This window comes from Cervus elaphus, chromosome 19 (genome assembly GCF_910594005.1).
Source record: "Cervus elaphus chromosome 19, mCerEla1.1, whole genome shotgun sequence".
In the NCBI taxonomy this organism is placed as follows: Eukaryota; Metazoa; Chordata; class Mammalia; order Artiodactyla; family Cervidae; genus Cervus; species Cervus elaphus.
Window position 1 is genome coordinate 27292200 of NC_057833.1, and position 26141 is coordinate 27318340.

At 35.2% G+C, this 26141-nt stretch overlaps 1 protein-coding gene and 1 non-coding gene across 7 annotated transcripts in view; one reads left to right on the forward strand and one right to left on the reverse strand.

Annotated features, from left to right (window-relative positions):
* NAALADL2 (N-acetylated alpha-linked acidic dipeptidase like 2) overlaps positions 1-26141 on the forward strand; it is a 1495786-nt gene that overhangs the window by 226521 nt on the left and 1243124 nt on the right. The gene's annotated exons all lie outside the window — the stretch shown is intronic.
* Positions 23033-23160, reverse strand: LOC122676262. The gene has a single exon (XR_006335532.1). It is a non-coding gene; the product is annotated as a small nucleolar RNA SNORA56 (small nucleolar RNA).

The window sequence follows — 26141 nt, forward strand, 5'->3', positions numbered from 1 at the left end:
GCTCTTCTGTCTGACAGGCGCTTTGCTCCTGGTCTTGATGCTTTGTCTCATAATTTAAGGGGATATTGATTTACTATCTCACTGAGTTGAATGTATCTGGCATTATAGATGCCAAATGATGCAAATTTTTCAGCTCCTGAAGTTACTTGATAGATCACTGGAACCAGCAAAGTCCCCCAGGTCTTCATTCTGTCTTTTAGAGCTTAAGATGGAAAAATTTATAGCACAGCGAGCAACTTGTGCCATAGTGGAACATTCGGTTGCTGAGCCACAAGGCTAACTTGCTATTTTTCATTTTCTAAATATCAGCACCATTTTTCATTTCAAGGTAGACTCTTAGCTCAGTCTTGTGGAAATTGTATCCATCCCTTAAACATTTATGCAGTACTTCTCAGCAGACTTGGGAAAAAAGAGGAAATTAAAACTGGTTGATCCAAAAATTAAACAAAAAAGATTTTCTTTGGAATTATTGTGAGAGTTAAGTATAGATTTGCTGCCAAAGGTAAGAAAAAAAGGAACAAAAGTGCTGTGGTTGTAAAAAGACAATCCTGAATTTCCAAGGTAGAAGGAACTCATTAAACCTGGAGTCAGGTGTCTACATTCTGCGCCTGGTTTTGTATCTAGCTATTGATTGATTTTAGGGAAAAAACCCTTCAGGCCTCAATTTCTTTCCTGTATCTTTTCTTAGCTCTCACACCTGGATTTGGGGCAGATAATTTCTATGACTATGTAAGGTTCTAATATTCTGTATTTCTATAAGCAACACTGTGTAAGGAATTTAAATGTCTTTGCTAAATTCTCTTGGGATTTGATGAGAAAGTATAAATATTATTATCTGGATGTCCACATACATTCTTCTGATTTTACAGAGAGCAAATTAACTTTTCTTAAAATAAAATTAAGCATTTTATTGAATTTTGACCTATATATATATAAATTATGCCAATTGAAAGTATTAAACTCAGTGATTTATCATCAGAGTAAAAATTGCACCATGAATTCTCCACCCATCAGAAAGTAGAATATATCATTACTCCAGAAATCCTTCTTCTTCTTAGAAATCTTGATTTCTAACACCATAGATTAGATTTCTATAATGTGTTGAACATTATAAAAATGGAATCAAATGTATTATTTCTGTCTGACTTTTTTCATTCAAAATTATGTTTCTGTGTTGTTCAGTTGCTCAGTCATGTCTGACTCTTTGCGACCCTGTGGATTACAGCTTGCCAGGCTTCCCTTTCCTTCACCATCTAGTGCTTGCTCAAACTCATGTCCATTGAGTCAATGATTTTATCCAAACATCTCATCCTCTGTCATCCCCTTCTCCTCCCGCTTTCAATCTTTTCCAGCATCAGGGTCTTTTCCAATGAGTCAGTTGTTCGCATCAGATGGCCAAAGTGTTGGAGCTTCAGCTTCAGCATCAGTCCTTCCAATGAACACCCAGGACTGATCTCCTTTAGGATGGACTGGTTGGATCTCCTTGCAGTCCAAGGGACTCTCAAGAGTCTTCTCCAACACCACAGTTCAAAAGCATCAATTCTTTGGCATTCAGCCTTCTTTATGGTCCAACTCTCACATCCATACATGCATACTGGAAAAACCATAGCTTTGACTATATGGACCTTTGTCAGCAAAGTGACGTTTCTGCTTTTTAATATGCTGTCTAGGTTTGTCATAGCTTTTCTTCCAAGGAGCAAGCATACTTTAATTTAGTGGCTGCAGTCACCATCTGCAGGGATTTTGGAGCCCAAGAATGTTTCTGAGATCGTCCCATATTTCTGCTGGCTCAGTAGTCTATTTGTTTTCATCTATATATTATTCCAATAAAAGAATATATCAATTTGTTTATCTTGTTGACAGACATTTTATTGTTTCTATGAATATAATTGCTCTGAATATTTGTAAACATGTTGGTTAGTGAATATTTGTATGAATAGCAAAGATATATAGCTATCATATTATTTCTAGATGATATGATATGCATATTTTCAGTTTTAATAGACACCAGCAAGAGTTACAAAATGGATGTCCCAGTTTACATACTCAGCAACAATATACAATAATTCTAGTGACAGCACTTCTTATGAACACTTGGTATTGTTAGAAATTTTAATGTTAACCATTCTGCTAGGTGGGTACTTATAATTTTTTTTCTCAATGCCTCACAACACTGATCAACTTTTTATGTTTTAGGACGTCATTTGAGATTTAACTTTTTGAATCAGGAAAGCCAGTTTTTTTTTTTTATTGAGGTGTACTTGGTGTACAATATGATGTCAATTAGAGGTGTACAATGTGGTGATTCAAAATTTTTTAAGGTTATGCTCCATTTATAGTTATAAAATATTGGCTATATTTTTATAAAATATACTCTTGTGGATTACTTTATGCATATTTTATTTTTAATTTTATGCATAATATTTTATACCTCTTCACTCTATACCCCTATATTACTCTTCCTCTTTCCCCTCTCCTTACAGTAACCTTGAAATTTGGTCTCTATATATGTGTCTGTTTCTTTTTTAGTATATTGCCTGGTTTGTTTCATTTTCTATATTTCATGTATAAGTGATATCATAAAGTATTTGTTTTTCTCTGCCTGACATATCTCACTTAGCATAATACCCTCCAAGAACATCCATGCTATTGAAAATAATGAAATTTCATTCTTTATTATGATAAAATAACGAATTAGCTGTAAAAGTTCCTGTCTAAAAAGTTTTGAAATCATGAGATTCATAAGTTTCCGTAGCTCAATAATACAGTATCCTTGGCAGATGCTGAGACAACCTTTACAGAAATATCTCTACTGTTTTGAGGCAGCTCATTCTATTTGGGGACAGTTCAAATTGTTATAATGCTATTTGTCATATATTGATTCAAAATATGCCTTCATATAATTTTGTCGTGAAGACCCCTATATTGGTTTTCAAGCAAAACAGAATAAATTGACATACTTTCCCATCTGCCAAACCTTTGCATATGTGATTGGAACCATCCCTCTTGTGCCCTTTAAGCTGTGTGTCTGAAAGCTAAACCTACATCTCACAACAGTTTCATAATTGTCTTTTGCTTGTTAGACAATTCACTGTTCTACATATATTTCTGTGGGCATACCTGAATTCGTCCTTGACTTTTCAAATCTGTGATGTCTAAAATTAAACTTAGTTTTCCATGTATCATCCTAAAATGATGAATTGCAACCTCTGTGATCTATAAACTATTATATTTTCAAGGTTATATAAGTACTATAATTAATGGCTCTGAAAGGAAAACTAATCTATAGACATGTAAGTTATTATTTAATAAAGATCCTTGGACATAGTTCATTTTTATCATAAATAATACAACATCTAAGTGTATAGTAAATAAAACTGGTCATTGAAAGCACAAGTGTTGGTGTTTGCAACCATATTTATTTTGTATTAAATAATTTTTATTATTTAAAATATATAGGATATGGTTTAGGTATCTGACCTTATTTTATTCTTCTTTTCCTAGGAACTGGTTTCAATATATTTAACATAAAGGAAAACAGAAAATTAAGTAAAGTTATTGGCATATGTGAGTGTAACGTGTGTAACCAAGATCTTACGTCAGTTGTTATTACTTTTATTATATGTTGAACTCATTCTGTGACAGGCTCTGGTCATTACATTCTATTTCACTCAATCTTCACAACACAATTATTGCCATTTTACCAGAGAAAACTGATGGAAGAGAGGATAAGTAACTTACTCAGAGTCACACTGAAAGTAACCCATAGAGCAAAAATTTAATCTAGATTTGTGAATCACCAATGCTCATGCTCCGTTAGGCAAATTTTGCCCCCTGGCAAATGCACATATTCATGTGTTGTGTTGTTTCCCTAGAGATGCCATGACAAATACCACAGCAAGATTGTTGTGGTCATCGGTTATTGGATTTACGGTCCCCCCTTATCCAGTATGACTTCAATTTTTCTTTATTACATGTATAAATACCTTGTTTCCAAATGAGGGAGTATTCACAGGTATTGGGAATTAGAACTCAATTAGAATTCAATGTGTCTTTAGGGTGCAAATGGTACCATGTACAATGTGTCTAGATAGAGGAAAATGTATTGATATAATGCTCATATGCTTATTTGTATTTATATACAGTTAACCCTCAGTGGCTCAGTGGGAAGGACCTACCTGCAATCCAGGTGACATAGGAGACTCAGGTTTGATCCCTGGGTCAGGAAGATCCCCTGGAGGAGAAAATGGCAACCCACTCCAGTATTCTTGCCTGGAAAATCCCATGGACAGAGGAGCCTTTGTGACATAGGGTCACAAAAAGTCAGACATGACTGAGCATGCTAGTACACCCACAGTTAACCCAGAACAGCAGGACAACTCGTGGGTACTAGATGTTTACTTTAAGTCAAAAATAGATTTTGATTATTAACATTGTAATTAATATATGTCTATCAGACACAACTGAAGTGACTTAGCAGCAGTAGCAGCAGCATGCAGTCCTTGTAAATGTACTGCAATTGCCAATGATAGGAGGATGAACCCAAATTATTTCTCAGCTATTTGCAAGCACCAAAAGTTAATATTAAATATTAAATACTTGCAGTAATTGAATTATTACATTGGAAGCAACTACAATGTCTTCCCTGATTTAAACATAGCTACATTTTGACATAAAATTTATTATAATTTTTAAGAAAGTCCATTTCTTTATAGATAATTGCCCTTGAAGAGTGGTTTAAAATTCATGGCTTCCAGTTGTCATTAAATGACTTTATGTGGTGTAATATCTGCTTTCTTTAAATAAACAAATGTGAAAGAAGCCTTTGAAAACACAAATATGCATATGTGGATAAAAATGTGATCCATTTACCACTGCAGATCTATAGCTGTTCATTTCTGTTTTTTCTCAAAAAGTGTTTTAATTGTGACCAAATCACATAATCTAGAACCAACCATCTTCATGATTTGTAAGTGTACACAAGAGTGTTAAACATATTCACAGTGTTCTGGAGCAGATCTTTCAATTTTCTTCATCTTGCAAGGCTGAAGCTCTGTACCCATTGAAAAACTCCCCATTTCTTCCTCTCCCTAGTCCTTGGAAACCACCATTCTACTTTATGTTTCTGCGTTTTACTACCATATAAGTGGTGCCATATGGTATTTGTCATTTTGTAACTAGCCTGTATCTCTTATCATGAAGTCCTCAAGGTACATTCATGCTGCATCATGTGATAGGATTTCTTTCTTTTTTAAAGGCTTAATAATATTTCAGTGTGTGTATATATTATATTTTCTTTGTCCGTTCATCTTTCAGTGAGCATTTAGATTGCTTCTACCTCTTGACTATTGTGAATAGTGTTTCCCTATCCGATATGTGCATATACATTACCTAAATTTTAATCTAAAGATGTTTTAAACCTTCCTATTGATATAAAATAATCCAACAGATCACTGTTATTCCAATATTCTCTGTCTTTTTGGGAATCTACTTCCTCAACACAGTACATTTTGGTGTTTACTTTTCCTCTTTCCCACATTGAAGAAGAGCTAAACTTTGCTTCTGTAACTTAAAAGCTTGGAATATAGATATTTCCATAAAAGTTTAAAAGTGTAATAGGACTGAAAATGCAAAAACAAGAATCTATTTATCAACCAGGCACTTACCTTGTCAAAAATGTGTAGAAACTTTTAGTGATCCAATCAATATTCAGTGTGTTTATTGAAGGCCTACTATGGATTAGATTCTATCTATTCTTTAGGAATAAAACAATGAATAAATCAGAAAAAAAGATAAGTGAGTATAAATCATGGTGATGATGATGGTATGTTTATTTGTATAGGACAGTGAGAAAAATTTGCTAATGAGAAAAATAAAGTAGTGAGCATAATTTTATGTAAGATAGGTTGGAAATGTTTAACTGAGGTGACTATTGAGTAAAGACCTAAAGGAGGCCAAGGAGTAAGCCTTATGGTGATCTAAGATAAGAGCGTTCCAGGTGTGAAAGCAGCAAGTGCAAGGGCCCTGTGGTAAGAAAAGTCTAGTGAGGAGGACAGTTCAGTTGCTCAGTCGTGTCCGACTCTGTGACCCCATGGACTGCAGCACACCAGGCCTCCCTGTCCATCACCAGCTCCCGGAGTTTACTCAAACTCATGTCCATTGAGTCGGTGATGCCATCACTGCTATCAACCAGTGAGGAGGACACTGTGATTCAAAAGATGGGGTGGGAAGAGAGTGAAAAACGATGAGAGTGGGACACAAATTAAGTCAGGGAGGTCATGGGACTTGTATTTCATTTTAAAGACCTTAAGTTTTACCTTGAGACAAATGGGAAAACATTGTGAGCTTGTTAGCAGAGTAGTGACACTCTCTGCCATGTGCTTTCACAAAATCCCTCTGGTTACTGTATTGATTGTTTAGTAACTCAATTATGCCCAACTCTTTTGCTACCCCATGGACAGGCTCCTCTGTCCATGGGATTTCCCAGGCAAGAATACTGGAGTGGGTTGCCATTTCCTCCTCCAGGGGACCTTCTTGACCCAGGGATTGAACCCACATCTCTGCGTCTCCTGCATTGCAGGTGCATTATTTACCACTGAACTACTGGAGCCACCTTAAAGGATAATCAGTCTAAACTAATGATATGTGGATTTTTATTTTTTTTAATGAAAAAAAGGAAACATTTTGATATATGAAAATTAGTCCAATAAAATACTTTCTGCTGGAGGAATTTCAACATAGATCACCGAATATGTTTTACATGCCCACTTTATGTAAGGAATTGATCAAACTTTTGGGGCTACTATGTAAATGCCATCATCTTCCTTCAAGAAACTCATAATTTAACTGTAATAAAAATTCAGTTTGATAATGAAAATATTATAGGAATTTGGAAGAAGAAACATTTAATTTAGATTGTGGCAATCTGGGTTATCTTCATAGACGGGAATACATTTGACTTGGGTCTTGAAGGAATAAAAGAAAATTGGCAAGTTAAAAAGGCACAGAGATGGTATTCCAAAACAAGGCACAAAAATGCTTGCACTGTAAGTACGAAAAATGTACAAATAATGTAATCATGAGTGTCTTTGTTTCAAGGGAAAATATCTCACTTTTACCCAATCACCCTTCCACTCTCCCCAATATATTTTATGGTTTTTCTGCTTTTAAAGGATTTCCAACATACTACTGTGTTATTTGCTTTTTGTGGAAAAACTCAATGACTTCTCAGTAAGCAACATATTTGTCTTTCTACTGAGACATGCTGACCTGCCTCTTGAGAAACCTGTATGCCGGTCAGGAAGCAACAGTTAGAACTGGACATGGAACAACAGACTGGTTGCAAATAGGAAAAGGAGTATGTCAAGGCTGTATATTGTCACCCTGCTTATTTAATTTATATGCAGAGTACATCATGTACACGCTGGGCTGGAGGACACACAAGCTGGAATCAAGATTGACGGGAGAAATATCAATAACCTTAGATATGCAGATGACACCACCCTTATGGCAGAAAGTGAGGAAGAACTAAAGAGCCTCTTGATGAAAGTGAAAGAGGAGAGTTGAAAAAGTTGGCTTAAAGCTCAACATTCAGAAAACAAAGATCATGGCATCCAGTCCCATCACTTCATGGCAAATAGATGAGGAAACAGTGGAAACAGTGGCTGAATTTATTTTTCTGGGCTCCAAAATCACTGCAGATGGTGATTACAGCCATGTAATTAAAAGATGCTTACTCCTTGAAGGAAAGTTATGACCAACCTAGACAGCATATGCAAAAGCAGAGACATTACTTTGCCAACAAAGGTCCGTCTAGTCAAGGCTATGGTTTTTCCAGTAATTATGTATGGTTGTGAGAGTTGGACTATAAAGAAAGCTGAGCAGCAAAGAATTGACGCTTTTGAACTATAGTGTTGGAGAAGACTCTTGAGAGTCCCTTGGACTGCAAGGAGATCCAACCAGTCCATCCTAAAGGAGATGAGTCCTGGGTGTTCATTGGAAAGACTGATGTTGAAGCTGACATTCCAATACTTTGGCCACCAGATGCGAAGAGCTGACTCATTTGAAAAGACCCTAATGCTGGGAAAGATTGAGGGCAGGAGGAAAAGGGGATGACAGTGGATGAGATGGTTGGATGGCATCACCGATTCAACTGACATGGGCTTGGGTGAACTCTGGGAGTTGGTGATGGACAGGGATGCCTGGAGTGCTGCAGTTCATGGGATCGCTAAGAGTCATACACAACTGAGCAACTGAACTGAACTGAACTGAGCTGAGACATAGGAGATATAGGAAGAGGAAAGTGTTTGGGCTGATGAAGAACAAGGATTTGTTTTTCACATTTCACTTTCCTCTTCCTTTTTACTTCTTCTCTCCTTTCACTTACTTTCTTTGTCTATACTATTTTGTCTGACTGTCTTTGCTCACCCCAGAATTTATTCCATGACCCAAATATAATACATAAATGTATGTTATTATTTATGTTTATAAATGGCTTCATTCCTTTTTAGCATAGTAACATTTTATAAATTATCAAATTAAAAAAAATTGTGAGTGTTCCCATTAATTTTGTTCCTGTGATTTAGTAGTCCTGGGCAGGAAAACTTTTCCCAACTTAGTTATTAATATATTACAGGTTATATGATACTTGGCTGAATGCAGTTTATTTTTAAGATATGATTTAAGTTATAGTATGCTCCTTTCTTGTTTTAATGATTTTTGCTAGGAATTCATAAAAACTCTGTGAATTTCCTTTACATTTATTACACAGCAGCTCTTAACTATATAATATGAATTTCAAGAGATGGTTTGTTCATTTAGTGACTTTTGGAAATGAGTGTTCTACTTTTAAATTTACCGTTTAGGAGGAAAATACCTAAGGAAGATTTGAGATTATTTCTAGTTATGAAGAGAGATTGTTTAGGGATGACATTTGCACTTGAGAGCTGCTGCAGAAATGGGTTCATCTAGTTAACCTTCATCTGAATTGCCATCCTCTACTTTATCGTATGAAACAACTAGTGAAGGAGAAAATGTTAATTAGGAAGCTTTTCAAGATTAATTTTTTTCATTTTCAGAAAGTGAAGTGTTCGCCACTTTCCATGTTAAATAAGGTTCCTCGCTTGGCAACATAGGCTTTGCTGCAGTAATTGTGTGCTCCCAGCAAATACTTGATGGTGGAAAAGACAAGTGCAAAAAGCAATTTTTGCAACAGCCAACCAGAACAGCCTGTTCTGTTCCCAATAAATTAATGGATTTAACCTTGCAGCTGTAGCGGTGTTATTATGCAAATATTCTCTGAGTGTTATGAAAGCCAACTGATTCTCTATAGAGCAAGTTGTTTCTTTCTTCCTGAAAATTCTAAATGACTAGATAATTGACACATTGTATAACCATGTTAAGTGAAGGAAAAAAAAATATTTTCAGTAAATCGACTGAGTTTCATTTTATGTTCCAGTGTTTTCAGCAATTTACTGAGGCTTTCACTTAGAACAGTATTATTTAGTGCAGTAAATTCAAGTGTCCACAGACAACCTCCTAGAAAAAGAAGGAATGAAAAATATTGTACAACTCTTTACTTTGTATTTTGCTGATTTTAATTCATGCAGAAATTAAAATTTGCCTTAATATTATTCAAGTGCAGTGGTCTGGTCATGCTGAATGTCTTCAAAGCATTGTATTGAATATTTGCATTCTGATTAATGATGGGCTAGAGAATTGTGCCCTAATTATTTGATCAAGTTGATAGCCACTTTGATTTTAAAAGCTGATCTTAGATTTATGCCACATATAAGATACTTAGAGTTGAAAGTTCATTCTGAGTAATTGGCCAGTTGTGAAGATCACTCAAAGTGCTCTTCACTGGATTGAAGTTCCATAGTTAATGAAATCTTTGATGATTTAAAAATATTTAAAAAGACAAAGTGTTAGAGTGGGAACAGTGGTGGCTTCATTGTGATAAGGCTCTAGTCATTTGGTGGGGAAAGGACGAACTTGGGATTTGTTTCAACATTTCATGTGATCAATTTGCATATAATATTTCTGGTTTTGTCATAGCCAGTGTTCACACTATGTGAACTTTATATTATTAGGTCATATAAAATCAGTTTTTAAAAGGTATACATCAAAGTGTTTTGTAAACCATTATAGACATATATGCAGATAAGATTATAATTGCAGCTATACAATTTAAAGACTAGTACATTTCAATTCTGAAGTCCTACCTTTTTGTACTTTTAAAAATTTTAACCTATTACAGATTTCTCTTTTGTATATAAATAACTATGCCAGAGAGTATGTTAAATGAAACAGTATAGGTAGAAGAGCCTTGTAAACTTTAACTTTCAGGATAGATATTTTATTATTCTTTAATGATGTTAATCTATATTTGTTATAAACTTTCAGTAAACTACTCACAAGTCAGCATTTCACCTCAAGTTACTAATTCTTATATTAGTATTCCAAACAAAATATTTAAACATTTTTATATTGCAGTTTTAAGTGTATCAAGTAGTAAGTCATTATAGAAAAATATTTGTAAAAGGTAACAATCATATTTAATAAGTATAACACTGACATTTCTTTTAAAGTCTCTGTTATATATAACTAGATTCACCAAAATTCTTGATTTTTAATACAATTGTCATGTATGCGTTTTCTAGTGAACTATCCATCCATTCTTTATTCCTTCCCTATGTTTTTATAATACCTTTGTACTCACTATTCAACTTTTATCTATGTAAATGCTTCTCTTTTATCATATCTTTCTGTCTTCCCCAAGTTCTGCAGAGACTGTATCCTGCAATAGCATTTGTGATGTCTTTGCTTTTAACCTTCATGATTTGACACATGTGTTTGTGTCCTTAAACAATATATTGTTTAGTTTTGCATGCTTTTGAATTTTATGATCCAATGTTGAATTTACTCTTGAAACTTTTAAAATTCAACATTGTATTACTTTGTCCTTCATATCATAGTCTTAATTAATGTAATTAATATATTAATGCATCATGTTATACATACTAATTCATGTTGTTAATTTTCACAGCTGCATTACTTTCGAATATATATCAACATATTCAAAATGAATATATCTTTTGCATATACTTTTGAACATATACCAATATATTCAAAATGAATATATATATCATGAATATATTTTTATTGATTTAGTTTTCCTCCTGTTGACATTAGTTTTCTTATTTTATATGTGTATATATATTTCTTTCCTTTTGTATTTCTGATATAGATAGTGCTTATATACAGCCTGTGTGTTCCGTGTGCTCAGTTGCTCAGTTGTGTCCAACTCTTTGCGACCCCACGGACTGTAGCCTACCAGGCTCCTCTGTCTATAGGATGTTCTAGTCAAGAATACTGGAGTGGGTTTCCATTTCCTCCTCCAGGGCATCTTTCTGTCCCAGGGATCAAACTCATGTCTTTTGCATCCCCTGCATTGCCAGGCAGATTCTTTACCACTGTGCCAATGTTTTATGCTTATATACAGTCAATTCTCATTATTTATGGCTGTTATGTTTTATAAAGTTAACTAGAACAGTGAATTAGCCAATAATAAATCATTGCCTGGAAGAATACAAGGTTAAGTTCCTAGAAGTCTCTGGTCAGATTTTCCTTAATCGATCAGTATATGACATTATGTGTGTTTCTGCTTAAACATACCTTATGTGATACATATTGTTGATTCATTAACATTGAACTCATGGCCAACAGTACTATAACTCATGACTTATTTCTAACAGATGCATTTTCTCCACAAGCCATATCATAGTCTTGTACTTAGGAATACCAGACAACACTTTAGTACTACACTTGGGGGGCATTATAGAAGGCAAAACAAAACAAGAAGCACAGAAATGTTAAGTGTGTAGCACTAAATAGACCACAGAAAGGACACATGTTTATAGTATGGGAGCTGAAAATGCAGAGGGACTCTTTGTTCAGTCTTAGCTGGGAGTAGGAATGGAGATGCATGTAGGATGGTATAAATTTTTGCCACTCTGTGCATGCACTTATCTTTGAATGACAACAAAGACACAACAGGATACAAATAAATTTTAGAGAGTAACTGAATTAACAAACACAAAATTCATGAATAAAGAGGATAGGTCATATATGTTTTACTGAAGTGCTCCTCTCAAATATTAGCTTGGTAAAAGTCAGATTCCTGAGCCCAGCCCCCAAGATTCTGATTTAGTAATCTGGGATGGGATATGAGATTTTGGATTGCTAACTAGTTTTTGGCCACCCTTATGGCAGAAAGTGAGGAAGAACTAAAGAGCCTCTTGATGAAAGTGAAAGAGGAGAGTGAAAAAGTTGGCTTAAAACTCAACATTCAGAAAATTAAGATCATGGCAGCTGGTTCCATCACTTCATGGCAAATAGATGGGGAAACAGTGGAAACAGTGGCTGACTGTTTTTCTGGGCTCCAAAATCACTGCGAATGGTGACTGCAGCCATGAAATTAAAAGACTCTTACTCCTTGGAAGGAAAGTTATGACCAACCTAGACAGCATATTAAAAAGCAGAGACATTACTTTGCCAACAAAGGTCAAGGCTATGGTTTTTCCAGTAGTCCGGTATGGATGTGAGAGTTGGACTGTAAAGAAAGCTGAGTGCCAAAGAATTGATTCTTTTGAACTGTGGTGTTGGAGAAGACTCTTGAGAGTCCCTTGGACTGCAAGAAGATCCAACCAGTCCATCCTAAAGGAGATTAGTCCTGGGTGTTCATTGGAAGGACTGATGTTGAAGCTGAAACTCCAATACTTTGGCCACCTGATGCAGAGAGCTGACTCATTTGCAAAGACTGATGCTGGGAAAAATTGAGGGCAGGAGGAGAAGGGAACGATAGAGGATGAGATGGCTGATTGGCATCACCGACACAATGGACATGGGTTTGGGTGGACTCCGGGAGTTGGTGATGGACAGGGATGCCTGGCATGCTGCAGTTCATGGGGTTGCTAAAAGTCGGACACCACTGAGCGACTGAACTGAACTGAATGATGCCAGTTCTTGGAACACACTTTTCATTGCTCTTTCTTAGTGATCAGGTATAACAGCTCTTTAAGGAATATGCCTTCCTGAAGTTGCCTTTCAAAATGAGGAGGTCTAAGATATGAAGTTAAACTATCAAAATATTTATGGATATTTGTTTTTTAGGATGTTGTTAATACAATCACCACACAAACACACAAAATATGTTTTAACAGTGGAAAATAAGAGAAAGGGTTATTATCTACCAATGATTCAATCAGAGATTTGGAAAATTAATAATTGGTTAAAACACATAAATGAGTAAAGTAAATAGATTCAAGGGAAAATATTGATATATCAAACCTATTTTTTTTACCATCATGAAATATTAAAAAATTGAAATAAAAAATCTTGTTCATAATAATGAAACAAGTTTTAAAACAGTTAGAAACATTTTACCATTTTACACAAATGATCCAGAATCATAAAGTTGACTTTATAATATTATTAAAGAATATAAAATTTTTGAATATTTATAGACACTTAATTGCTATGAAAACATTCTATATTTCTAAATGGAGTGATTTTACACACTTTAGAATCAGATCCAAATTCTTAAGGTGACATATCATCCTATTTCTGAGGTTTAAGAAAATCTTGGGAGGAGGAGAGATTGAGATGGCAGAGGAGGAGGACTCTGGGGACTCACATCCCCTCCTGAAAAACATCAAAACTGTAACTATGTATAAAGTGACTCTTGCCGAAATCAACCTGGTGACCAGCAGAACTCTTCAAAAACAATTCTGTAAAGACCCACATGGAATCTTGTAGGAAGGGAAGAGAAGCAGTCTGGTTGGGACCCACATCCCTTGTAGAGGACAGAGAAGAGGAGAGACTATCACAGGCTTGGGGATCCTTCCTGAAGAGTGATGGGTTTGAGCTAGATATTAAACATCACAGTTCTGAGGTCCCACATGGACATGGGGAGATGAGCCCTCTTAGCTGGTTTGAAAACCAATAGGAATGACCATAGGGCTGTAAGAAAACCAGACTTTTCTTTTTTGTACCTGGTTCTGGCTCTAGTCCCTTGAACTCCATCCTTACCTCCCAACAAAGTAGACACAGCAGCCCCCTAAGGAAGATACAACCCATGTTACTTAAGATCTAGTTCTCCCACCAAAACCACCAACATGCACAGATTGCATAGAAAAGCTCTCATACAACAACTTGCTTTCAATGCTGGGAAATTAGGTTGCTATTTCTCCTAATGTCCTACAGATAATGAAAGTCAAAATGAGAAGACAGAAACATTTTTGTGTTTGACACAAAAGAACTAAAGAAAAACCCCAATGAAACAGATAAATAGTTTACCTGATAAAGAGTTGAAAGCAATAGTAATAAGAATGCTAACTGAACTGTGGAAAAGAATAGATGAATTCAGTGAGAATTTTAATAAACAACTAGAAATATAAAAAAGAACCAGTCGGAGCTGAAGTATACAATAACCGAAATGAACAGGTACACTAGAAGAAAGTAAAAGTAGTTTAAGAGATACAGAAAAATACATAAACAATATGGAAGATAGAATACTAGAAATCACCCAATTGGAACAGCAAAAAGACAAACAAGGATTAAAAAATGAGAACAGATTAAGGAACTTCAGTACAACATCAAGCATACCAACATTTGCATTTACAGGGTACCAGAAGGAGAGAGATTAAAAAAAAACCAAAAAACAGAAGTAGAAGTAGATGTTTTTCTGGAACTTTCTTGCTTTTTCGATGATCCAACAGATGTTGGCAATTTGATCTCTGGTTTCTCTGCCTTCTCTAAATCCAACTTGAATATCTGGAAGTTCACGGTTCATGTACAGTTGAAGCCTGGCTTGGAGAATTTTGAGCATTACTTTACTAGCGTGTGAGATGAGTGCAATTGTGCAGTAGTTTGAACATTCTTTGGCATTGCCTTTCTTTGGGATTGGAATGAAAACTGATCTTTTCCAGTCCTGTGGTGACTGCTGAGTTTTCCAAATTTGCTGACATATTGAGTGCAGCACATTCACAGCATCATCTTTTAGGATTTGAAATAGCTCAGCTGGAATTCCATCACCTCCACTGGCTTTGTTCATAGTCATGCTTCCTAAGGCCCACTTGACTTTGCATTTCAGGATGTCTGGCTCTAGGTGAGTGATCACACCATCGTGGTTATCTGGGTCATGAAGATCTTTTTTTGTATAGTTCTTCTGTGTATTCTTGCCACCTCTTCCTAATATCTTTTGCTTCTGTTAGGTCCATACACTTTCTGTCCTTTATTGTGCCCACCTTTGCATGAAATGTTCTCTTGGTATCTCTAATTTTCTTGAAGAGATCTTTCTCATTCTATTGTTTCCCTTTATTTCTTTGCATTGATCACTTTGGATCATTGAGGAATGCTTTCTTATCTCTCCTTGCTATTCTTTGGAAGTCTGCATTCAGATGGGTATATCTTTCCTTTCTCCCTTGTCTTTAGCTTCTCTTCTTTTCTAAGTTATTTGTAAGGCTCCTCAGGCAACCATTTTGCCTTTCTTTTTCTTGGGCATGGTCTTGATCCCTGACTTCTCTACAATGTCATGAACCTTGGTCCATAGTTCTTCAGGCACTCTGTCTATCAGATCTAATCCCTTAAATGTATTTCTCACTTCCACTGTATAGTCATAAGGTCATACCTGAATGGTCTAGTGGTTTTCCTTACTTTCTTCAATTTAAGTCTGAATTTGGCAATAAGGAGTTCATGATCTGAGCCACAGTCAGCTCCCGGTCTTGTTTTTGCTGACTGTATAGAGCTTCTCCATCTTTGGCTGCAAAGAATAGAATCAGTCTGATTTTGGTGTTGACCATCTGGTGATGTCCATGTGTAGAGTTGTCTCTTGTGTTGTTGGAAGCACGTGTTTGCTCTGACCAGTGCATTCTCTTGGGAAAACTCTGTTAGCTTTTGCCCTGCTTCATTTTGTATGCATGTATATATATATATATATATATATATATATATATATTCTTTTTCATTCTTTTCCACTTTAGGTTATTACAAGCTATTAAATGTAGTTCCCTGTGCTATAAAACAGGTCCTTATTGTTTGTCTACTTACTTTGTTATTTACAAGATGCAGAGGGACTCTTTGTTCAACCTTTACAGTTTTAATGTAATCCCTACGAAAATACCACGAGTTTCTCAGAACTAGATCATGTAATCCTAAAATCTGTGTCAAACCACAGAAGACCCTGAATAGGCAAAGCAGTTGGGAGAAAAAAGAATAAAGCTAGAGGTATTATGCTCCTTAACTTTAGGCTATACTACAAAGCTATAATAAAACATAAGGATTGTGGAACAAAAGCAGACACCTAAATCAAGGAACAGTACAGAGAACCTGGAAATAGATCTGTGCAAATATAGTCAATTAATTTATGACAAAATATGCAAAAACAAAAATGAGGAAAAGACAGTCTCTTTAATAAGTAGTGTTGGGGACACTGGAAGTAACAAATAAAAGAAAAAAATTAGAACATTTTCTCACACCACATACAAAAGTAAACTCAAAATGGATTAAAGGTTAAATGTAAAACTGGAAACCATAAAATGTCTTGAAGAAAACATAAGTCATGTACTCTTTTATATAAGTCTGAGCAATTACCTTTTTGAATCTCCCACCTCTTACAAGGGAGAAAAAGGCAAAAATAAAAGCAAAAATCAGCAAAAGCTTTTGCATAGCAAAAGAAACCAACACAATGAAAAGATAAACTATGAGTGAGAGAATATATTTGCATATGATATATCTGATAAAGGGTTACTATCTAAAAGATATATAGAGATCGTGCAATTCAATATAAACAAACAAAGAACTTGATTAAAAAATTGGCAGAAAACCTCAATAGACATTTTTTCAAAGAAGACAGCATTAAAAGATGCTGCCTGGGGAGCTGCAGTCCATAGGATTGCAAAGAGTCAGACATAATCGAGCGACTAAACAACAACAAAATGTCATAACTATACATCAGTGAAATGCAAATTGAAACCACAGTGAGATATCACCTTATATCTCTCAGAAAGGCTCTTGTTAAAAAGACAACAAATAATAAATGTTGATATGATGAGGAGAAAAGAGACCCTCATGAACTGTTAGTGGGAATGGAGATCAGTAGAGTGACTATGGAGAACACTATCGAGTTTCCTCAAAATTTAAAAGTAGATCTACTATATGATCTAGCAAATCCACTCCTGTGTATATATTTGAAGAAAATGAAAACACTAATTAGAAAAGATACACGCACCCTAACATTGATAGCAACACTATTTATACTACCGAACGTTCAATTCAGTTCAGTTCAGTCGCTCAGTCATGTCTGGTTCTTTGCGACCCCATGGACTGCAGCACACCAGGCTTCCCTGTCCATCTCCAACTCTCAAAGCTTGTCCATCAAGCTTGTGAGGCTATCCAACCATTTCATCCTCTGTCGACCCCTTATTCTCCTGCCTTCAATCTTTCCCTGCATCAGGGTCTTTTCCAATGAGTCAGTTCTTTGCATCAGGTGGCCAAAATACTGTATTTTCAGCTTCAGCATCAGTCCTTCCATTGAATATTCAGGACTGATTTCCATTAGGATGGACTGGTTGGATCTCCCTGCAGTCCAAGGGACTCTCAAGAGTCTTTTCCAACACCACAGCTCAAAAGCATCAATTCTTCAGCGTTCGGTTTTCTTTATGGTCCAACTCTCACATCCATACATGACTACTGGGAAACCATAGCTTTGACTAGACGGACCGTTGTTAAAAAAAATAATGTCTCTGCTTTTTAATATGCTGTCTAGGTTGGTCATAGCTTTTCTTCCAAGGAGTAAGCGTCTTTTAATTTCATGGCTGCAATCACCATCTACAGCGATTTTGGAGCCCAGAAAAATAAAGTCTGACACTGTTTTCACTGTTTTCCCATCTATTTGCCACGAAGTGATGGGATCAGATGCCATGATCTTAGTTTTCTGAATGTTGAGTTTTAAGCCAACTTTTTCACTCTCTTCTTTCACTTTTATCAAGAGGCTCTTTAGTTCTTTTTCGCTTTCTGCCATATGGGTGGTGTCATCTGCATATCTGAGGTTATCTTATTTCTCCCAGCAATCTTGATTCGAGCTTGTGCTTCTTCCAGCCCAGCATTTCTCATGATGTACTCTGCATATAAGTTAAATAAGCAGGGGGACAATATACAGCCTTGACTTACTCCTTTCTCAATTTGGAACCAGTCTGTTTTTCCATGTCCAGTTCTAATACAAATTTCTCAGGAGGCAGGTGAGGTGTTCTAGTATTGCCATCTCTTGAAGAATTTTCAACAGTTTGTTGCAATGTGCCAAGACCTAGATACAACCTAAATGTTCATAAACATAGGAATTGATAAATAAGCTGTGGGATTTTATATATATATATTTATTTATAATGGAATATTACTCAGCCATAAAAAGGAATGAAAGTTTGCCATTTGCAACACCATGGGTATACCTGGAGAAATTTATGCTTAGTGAGGTAAGTCAAACAGAGCAATAAAAATATGAATGAAATATTTATTCACTTATATGTGAAATATAAAAAATTAAACAAATGACTGTAACATATAAAAAACCGAGTCATAGATACAAAGAACAAACTCCTGGTTACTAGTTCAGAGAGAGGTGGAGGGAGTGAAAAGACAGGGGATGGTAATTAAGTTACAAACTACTAGGTATAAAATATTTAAGATACAAGGATCTAATGTATAGCACAGCAAACATAACAAATATTTTATAATAACTTTAAATGACGTATAATTTATAAAAATATCAAATATTATGTTGTTTGAAAGTGAAAGTCACTCAGTCTTGTCTGACTCTTTCGACCCCATGGACTCCACAGTCCATGGAATTCTCCATGCCAGAATACTGGAGTGGGTAGCCTTTCCCATCTCCAGGGGATCTTCCCAACCCAGGGGATCAAACCCAGGTCTCACACATTGCAGGTGGATTCTTTACCAGCTGAGCTACCAGGGAGGCCCAATATGTTGTATACCTGAATCTAATATTACATTGTAAATCAGCTATTTGCCTATTTTTTGTTAATTCGCTAAGTCGTGTCCAACTCTTTGCAACCCCATGGACTGCAGCATGCCCGGCCTCCTTGTTTCTCTCTGTCTCCTGGAGTTTGCCCAAGTTCATGTCCATTGAGTCTGTGAGGCTATCTAACTATCTCATCCTCTGCCGCCTTCTTCTCCTTTTGCCTTCAATCTTCCCTAGCATCAAGGTCTTTTCCAATGAGTCAGCTGTACTTTAATAAAAATATCTTAATAAAAAAGTCATGGGGTCATACAGTGCACTGTTTGCATTTGTTACTTAAAGGTGGTGGGACAGGAATTGGTATGGAGTGATACAGAATTGCTATGCTTTATACATCTTTATTGGGTTGTTTCAATAAGCTTTTTACTTTAGTCAAAATGTAGTAGAACTTTTTTGTAAGTATATATGAACTTTGGAAGCAAATAGACTCTATACTCATTGTGCTTATTCTTTATTTACTAGTTAGATTGAGGAATTTGCTTGACCTGCCTAATCCTCAATTTCTATATACTTAAAGTGTGGATGATAATGATTATTCCCTTCATGTGGTTGATGTGAGGATTAAATGAGCTGTATGAAAATTCAAGAGCATAAGTAATTTGACAGAGTGTACACCCTTAGTCAGTGGAAATCATTTTGTCTTGTATAAAAGGGGCATTAATCTAATAGTGCTCTTTGCCCAATCTGCTTATGTCTATTTAACAGTTTCCCCAGGAAGTTAGGGCTTCCCTGGTGGCTCACAGGTTAAAGCATCTGCCTGCATCTGCCTGCAATGCAGGAGACCTGGGTTCGATCCCTGGGTCAGGAAGATCCCCTGGAGAAGAAACTGGCAACCCACTCCAGTACTCTTGCCTGGAGAATCCCATGGATGGAGGAGCCTGGTGGCCTACAGTCCACGGGGTCACAAAGAGTCGGACATGACTGAGTGACTTCACTTTCACTTTCCAGGAAGTTATGGTGTAGGGGAAAGGACTGTTTTTGATCTTAAAGGCATGGAGAACTGAATTTAGTAAGATTGGATGTAGGATTGACACAACATTGTATAAGTAATAATGTCTTAAAAAATAGTTGATGATAAAGCTGTTATTTAGTTAATCTTCATAAATTTTTTTCATAGGCAGCTTGACAAATTTACACTGTGACCAATTTTAAAATGATTGTTAAGCCAATCAAGCTGTCAGAGTTGAAATGTTGCTATATCTTGAGTTACATGGGTGTTTTGTTAATTTATCTAAAATGCATTATACTTCTGGCATATGACTAGAAATTTATTTTGGGAAAAGATGCAATCTCTTAATGCTTCCTGCTTGTCCATAATGGCTTGATGAAATATGCACTTGAGATAGAGATTCTCATCTTTGAAATGCTTGGAGATTGAGAGCACTCAATCTTTAGAGCTTGACCACTGGCATACCGTTTAACTTCATATATTAGTTAGTGTGTTTTTGTTCTTTTTCAACATATCTCATTTTTGAAGCACCCTAAAAAAGGTAACCACATATTTCCTACTGAGGGATAATGTCACAATTTCAGTTCATAACTAAAAATTACTTCATAGCAATTCCTTTTACAGTATTTCAAAGTGTTATTGAAACTTGTTTTTGTTTCCTTTCAGTAGATTTAAATGCACTTTGATTGCATCATTTGTGATATATATTTAACCTTAAAGTTAATTTTCCATTTGAAAGCACCTCAACATTTGAAAGGGAATATGTTTCTTTTTTTAATTCAAGCTGCCAGATGTTAGGTAAACTCATGGATATGGAGTGCTCTGTGGTAGCTATCATTTGAGGATCGTTTGCCCTCTGTCTTCCCTTGTTTCATTCCCCAGGCATGTTCCAGTGTCTCTTTTCAAAATGACACTCAGTCCCATTCAGAAGCACACTATTTAAGTGTATTTGATTTTTATTTTATTGTTCTGTTTCTTTATGTGTTTTGACAGTTGTCTGAAAACAGACATTCAAGAAAGGACTCCTGTGTTCATCCAAATATTACAGTTTTACAATTTATTTGACCATAATTCTGTGAAGAAATGTATCATTATTATAGTTTATTTTCCTTATTTTACTTTAAATTTGGAAGTCTAAACTCAACTACTAATGTCTGCTTTTGGCTATTTTTGCCATGTTCAAAATAACATGCTACCTGGAAAGTAATACTTGGTAATGAAAGTAATACTTGGTCATGAGATTAAAAAAAAAAAAAAGAATGTGATAAACTTTGTAAATAGATCATTCATTGAAGTCATGCTTTACAGTGCCCAAACTAGATGCTGTGTGTACTAGTGAGGAAAAACAGACATAGAACTCATATATACAGGAGTAGTCTTGCATATCTATGTTCTAGTGGGGATACTAATATTAATCAGAAAAGATCACACCAACAAATAGAGGGGAAAGCAATTCCTTATAATCCATTGGATGGCTGGACTTAGATTAAGTACGGAGAAGAGGAGATTGTATTTCAGGCAAATGGTACAGAGTAAGTAGGAGGCACAGAGGGATTGAGGGAATGCCAAATGAATGGGCTCTGGGAGACATGGGGAGAAGCAAGAAGAGATGAGGGAAGTAAGCAGGGGCCAGGCAATCCTGCAGAAAATTAAAACTGTGACTCGAGGAGAACCAATACCTGGCACTTAGAATTCAGTGACTGTTAGATTTCTTTTCAATGTCAGTACATACCCATGTCAGTTTTTAACATTACCTGGGCTTTCCATGTTTAACGTACACATACACACCTTGCTACATATGCAAATTTAAGACAAACTTTTACCTTTATACTGGTGATTAAGAAGAGCACAATTATTTTATATGGTATAAATTTAGATGTCACCTAAATCATTCCTCTTTCTCCCTTAGAAACTTAATGAGAATTGTAGCTAGCCCATCCAAGATGAACCCAAACATTACTTTTTATATTAAAATTCAACTGTCTTTCCATGGTACCAACTATATGATTATACTTTGTATATCATAGTGGAATATTAAATTAATTCCCATCATTTTAAACTAACGACTAATTTAAATTTTAAATAGTCTGTAATTAATTTTCATAGCTCATAGAAAAAATACTAAACATCTTACTAAGTTGCTGTTGAATGAGCTCTCCTCTTACTGAACACAAGAATTCCATGATATTAGCAGCAAGAATGTATATCAGGCATTAGGTCTTCATAATGCTTCCATCTATCATGGAATAGTTCTTCAGCTCCTTCTAAAAATAGCTCCTCACTGTTGTTGTTCTCTTTATTATCATATGTAGCCTATGTGTAGGGTGTTTCATTTCTAAAATTGAAGACAATTATTATCTTGGTAATTGGGTATACTCCTCTGTGGGGGTGTTAGCATTTAAATCTGTCAGCATCAGCTTATTGATTCTTTTCAGGGTCAACATTAGAAGCACTGTCAATAATCTCAGTACAATATAATGCTGTGCATGGTGCAAAGTATTTATTCGCTGAGTTGCACCTTATAATGTCAAGGGGAAAGCATAGTTAATAGAATAAGTACTTTTAGTGATATGGGAGCAGATTTAGCAAACAGAGTCATGATATTTATATGTCTTCATCATATTATTATTTTTTTTATAATGTGCTGATATGACAAATCATTTTCTGTTTTTTTCTCAGTAAGGTTTTAATTTCTTCTTCCAGCTGACAGAGTGTTTAAAGTGGTCTCCACTACTCAGAACCATTTCCACTTTTATGTTCTTCTTCTTCTTTTTTGGTGGTGTCACTGTCCCCATCTCCAGGCTCACCTGAACTCTCTAGAGGAGCTTTGGCCTTCTTGCCCTTCTTTTTCTTTTCTTTCTTGACCAACTGTGGAGCTACTGGAGAGGTTTTGTCACTCTCCCTGTCTTGTTTCCTGATTTGGAGGTTTTATGCATTAGCAACTGTCTAGGGGGCTTTTACTGCTTTGGCCATGACATCTCTCTGGCAAGTAATATATGGCAACTCCAAAGTCACCATGAAAACACTGATGCTAGACCAAAGAACTAACCACTTACTATTGCAGATTGACTCCCTGTAGAGTCTCACAAGCCAGACTGGAAAGGGATAACTGCTGCTTTTTCTATTTTACATTCTATATTTTATCCTAGTGAAAACAAATGTTTAAAAATACATTAAATTTCAATTATTTTATACTTTATTATTTATTCTGACGTACCTGCTTGTGTTAGACTCAAAAAGAAGCCCAAAATGTCCACTTCAATAAGAAATTCAAGATAAAAAGAAATTTAACCAGAGTCAAATATTAAATATATTTAATTTCAACATAAAAGTTAAACCTATTGTTACCACATTATTTTTTCTAGTTTTAGTGTACTTTATCTCAAAATTGCATATAATAAGAGGGTCAGGATAAGTTAAGAAGAAAAAAAGAATAAATAATAAGAAAATGTTCAAATATTATACAAAATTTAATACCCCAATTCAATTATAATTTATACATATTTATAAATAGATAGAGACACTGGTATAGATAGATATAGATTGTGTATGTTTGTTTGTAATTAAATACATTTATTTGTAACATTTTTCAGCCTTTTATTATTTCCTGAACTTTTTGCTTTAGCACTCGAGACTAATATTCATCATACTGTGCATGCAATTTAAAGTGAAAATGAGAATCTCTTTTTTCAGAGCAATAGAGTATTCAATGCTTGGGTTGTATACAATAGCTTTGATTTTTAAGATTATATTAGGGAGAGTTTTTAAAGAAACATTTATATTCATTTTAATTTTTAATTTAATTTTTATTAAATTTCAATGCATTAAATTTAGGGAATATCCCCTACAGAAGGAAATGACAACCCACTCCAGTATTCTTACTTGGGAAACACTATGGACAGAGGAGTCAGGCACGCTACAGTCCATGGTGTGACGAAGAGTCAGACCTGACTTGGGGGGTAAACAATGACAACAAAGACTAATATGGCAGCTCATTGAAGAGAGACTATCGTTCCGAATTGTGTTCTATAATTTACACTTATAGATAGTATCTGGGAAGTCGTATGTTGATTAACTGAGTGGTTCTTTTATAATTCAATACATACTCATCAAAATTCTTTGAAAACCATGAATGGAATTTTGTTTTCTTATCCTTGTAAGGAACTTGACTGAAACTAACAAGGTATATCATGTTTAACAGTGAAACATTAGGTGAATTCTTATTAAGTCAGAAAAAAAGACAAGGGTTTTCTTGTTACTTGGCTACTGTGTTAAAGAGTAATTTAGTTGTGAATTGTTATTCTTAATTAAAATATGCTGTTTTCTTCTTACTCTAGAAATAGTTCCTGGAGACAGTGCTTTGTAAGGGCAAAAATTAATTTTGGAGTTTGAATCCAGCACTAACTATTTAAACTTGTTTGAAGACAGTTAATGTATTTCCTTCAGAATTGTCATCTATAAATGAGTTACAACAAAATAAATCTATGTCACAGTTGTGAAAAGAACACTGTGAAGATAACATGAAAGCACTTTATAAGTAGCAGCTAAATAATAGACGGTATGATTATTAACAGAAATAATGAAAACACTAAGCATAATATTTATTTTTTGCTAATTATGAAAACTCATTTTATTTCCCCTCATGAACTACACATTCTGCTTGTCCATATTATTTAGTATTCTCTCTAAATATGCCACTTTTTTTTCCACTCTGCCTTGACATTTCTGTTAGTTTTTTCCCCATTGCCCTTTTTCTGTTTTTTCTGTTCATCAAAATAGTCCTCAGCCCTCAAGATCCATAAGAATACCAATTATCCTGTGTATTACTCCTTAAATTCCCCACTCCTGCTTTCTTTTCTAGTTGGAGAATCTCTTCCTCTTCTGCCTGTCATGGAGCTTCTAGTATTCTTTTTATTAATTACTATTTTTGTTTGCCTCTAAATCCCTTGCTTCTCCAGTGTAGTCTGTTAATCAGCAGTATGGGCATCACCAGGGAGCTTGTTAGAAGTGCACAATTCCAGGCTCCACCCCAGACCAAGATCCCTGGGTGATTCCCGGGCATATCACAGTTTGAGAAGAACTGTCCTAAGTCATCACAAACTCCCTGAGGAGGAGGCATGTTAAAGGGACAGCTTCTCTGTCTTGCTGTCGTACCCTCCACAAGACTATACATTGTACAGTGCTTTAGATATAATAGGTGTGCAGTAAATGGGTGTTGAGTTGAATTTTAATTTTATTATTTGAGGTCAGAAAAATCCTATTTAGGAAAGCTCAAATGTTAGGACCAGCTGTTCTAAAGTGAGAGCAAGAAAAAAGCTGTTCATTATTGATGCTACTCACATCAACTAATCAATATTTCTTGGTCATCAACTACTACTGTACTTTTTCATGCATAAAATATTAGTATGGATCCTTGATCTTATATAAAAAAAAAGATCTTCAGTCTAACCTTCACCTTCAAAAAATTCATTTAGATAACTGAATCATAATATGGCTGCTTTGTCATCCTTGTAAATATTTAATATATGCTATTGGAAGTCATGACAGAACTTTAAGGCATTGTACATTCAAAAATGACTGGTAAATATCAAGAAGTGATTTCATTAAATTATTTAAACAGATCAATCCATCACTTGTCTTAATTGTCTATAAAATAGTAAATAATATCATAAGCATCCTTTTCTGATTTGTAATTGAAGATGATTTTATACAGTAAGAGATTTTCTTTTCCAGTGTATGATTTAAATCAATTGTGATATTTTTCTTCTACATATTTAATTTACAGTACTTTTCTGTGTAGAATTTCATCAAAAATTTAAGTGTTATGAGTACCATTAAGTCGTTTTTACCTGCCTATACTCACTAATTGCTGTGGATTAAATTAGGCACATCTTTAATTGTAGGTGGTTTCTTTCCATTGCCTAGAAAGTTGCAATGTGCTTCTCTTACTATCAGCTGATGTGTGCTTTGGGAATAGAAACTAATTTTAACATTAGCCCAAGCAAAATGTAATTAGGACGGCTAATCTGCTGAAAAGTACCCCCAGCTAAAATCTCTTTTTTATGTAATGCCATTTTAATGGAAATGGCATTTTTATGA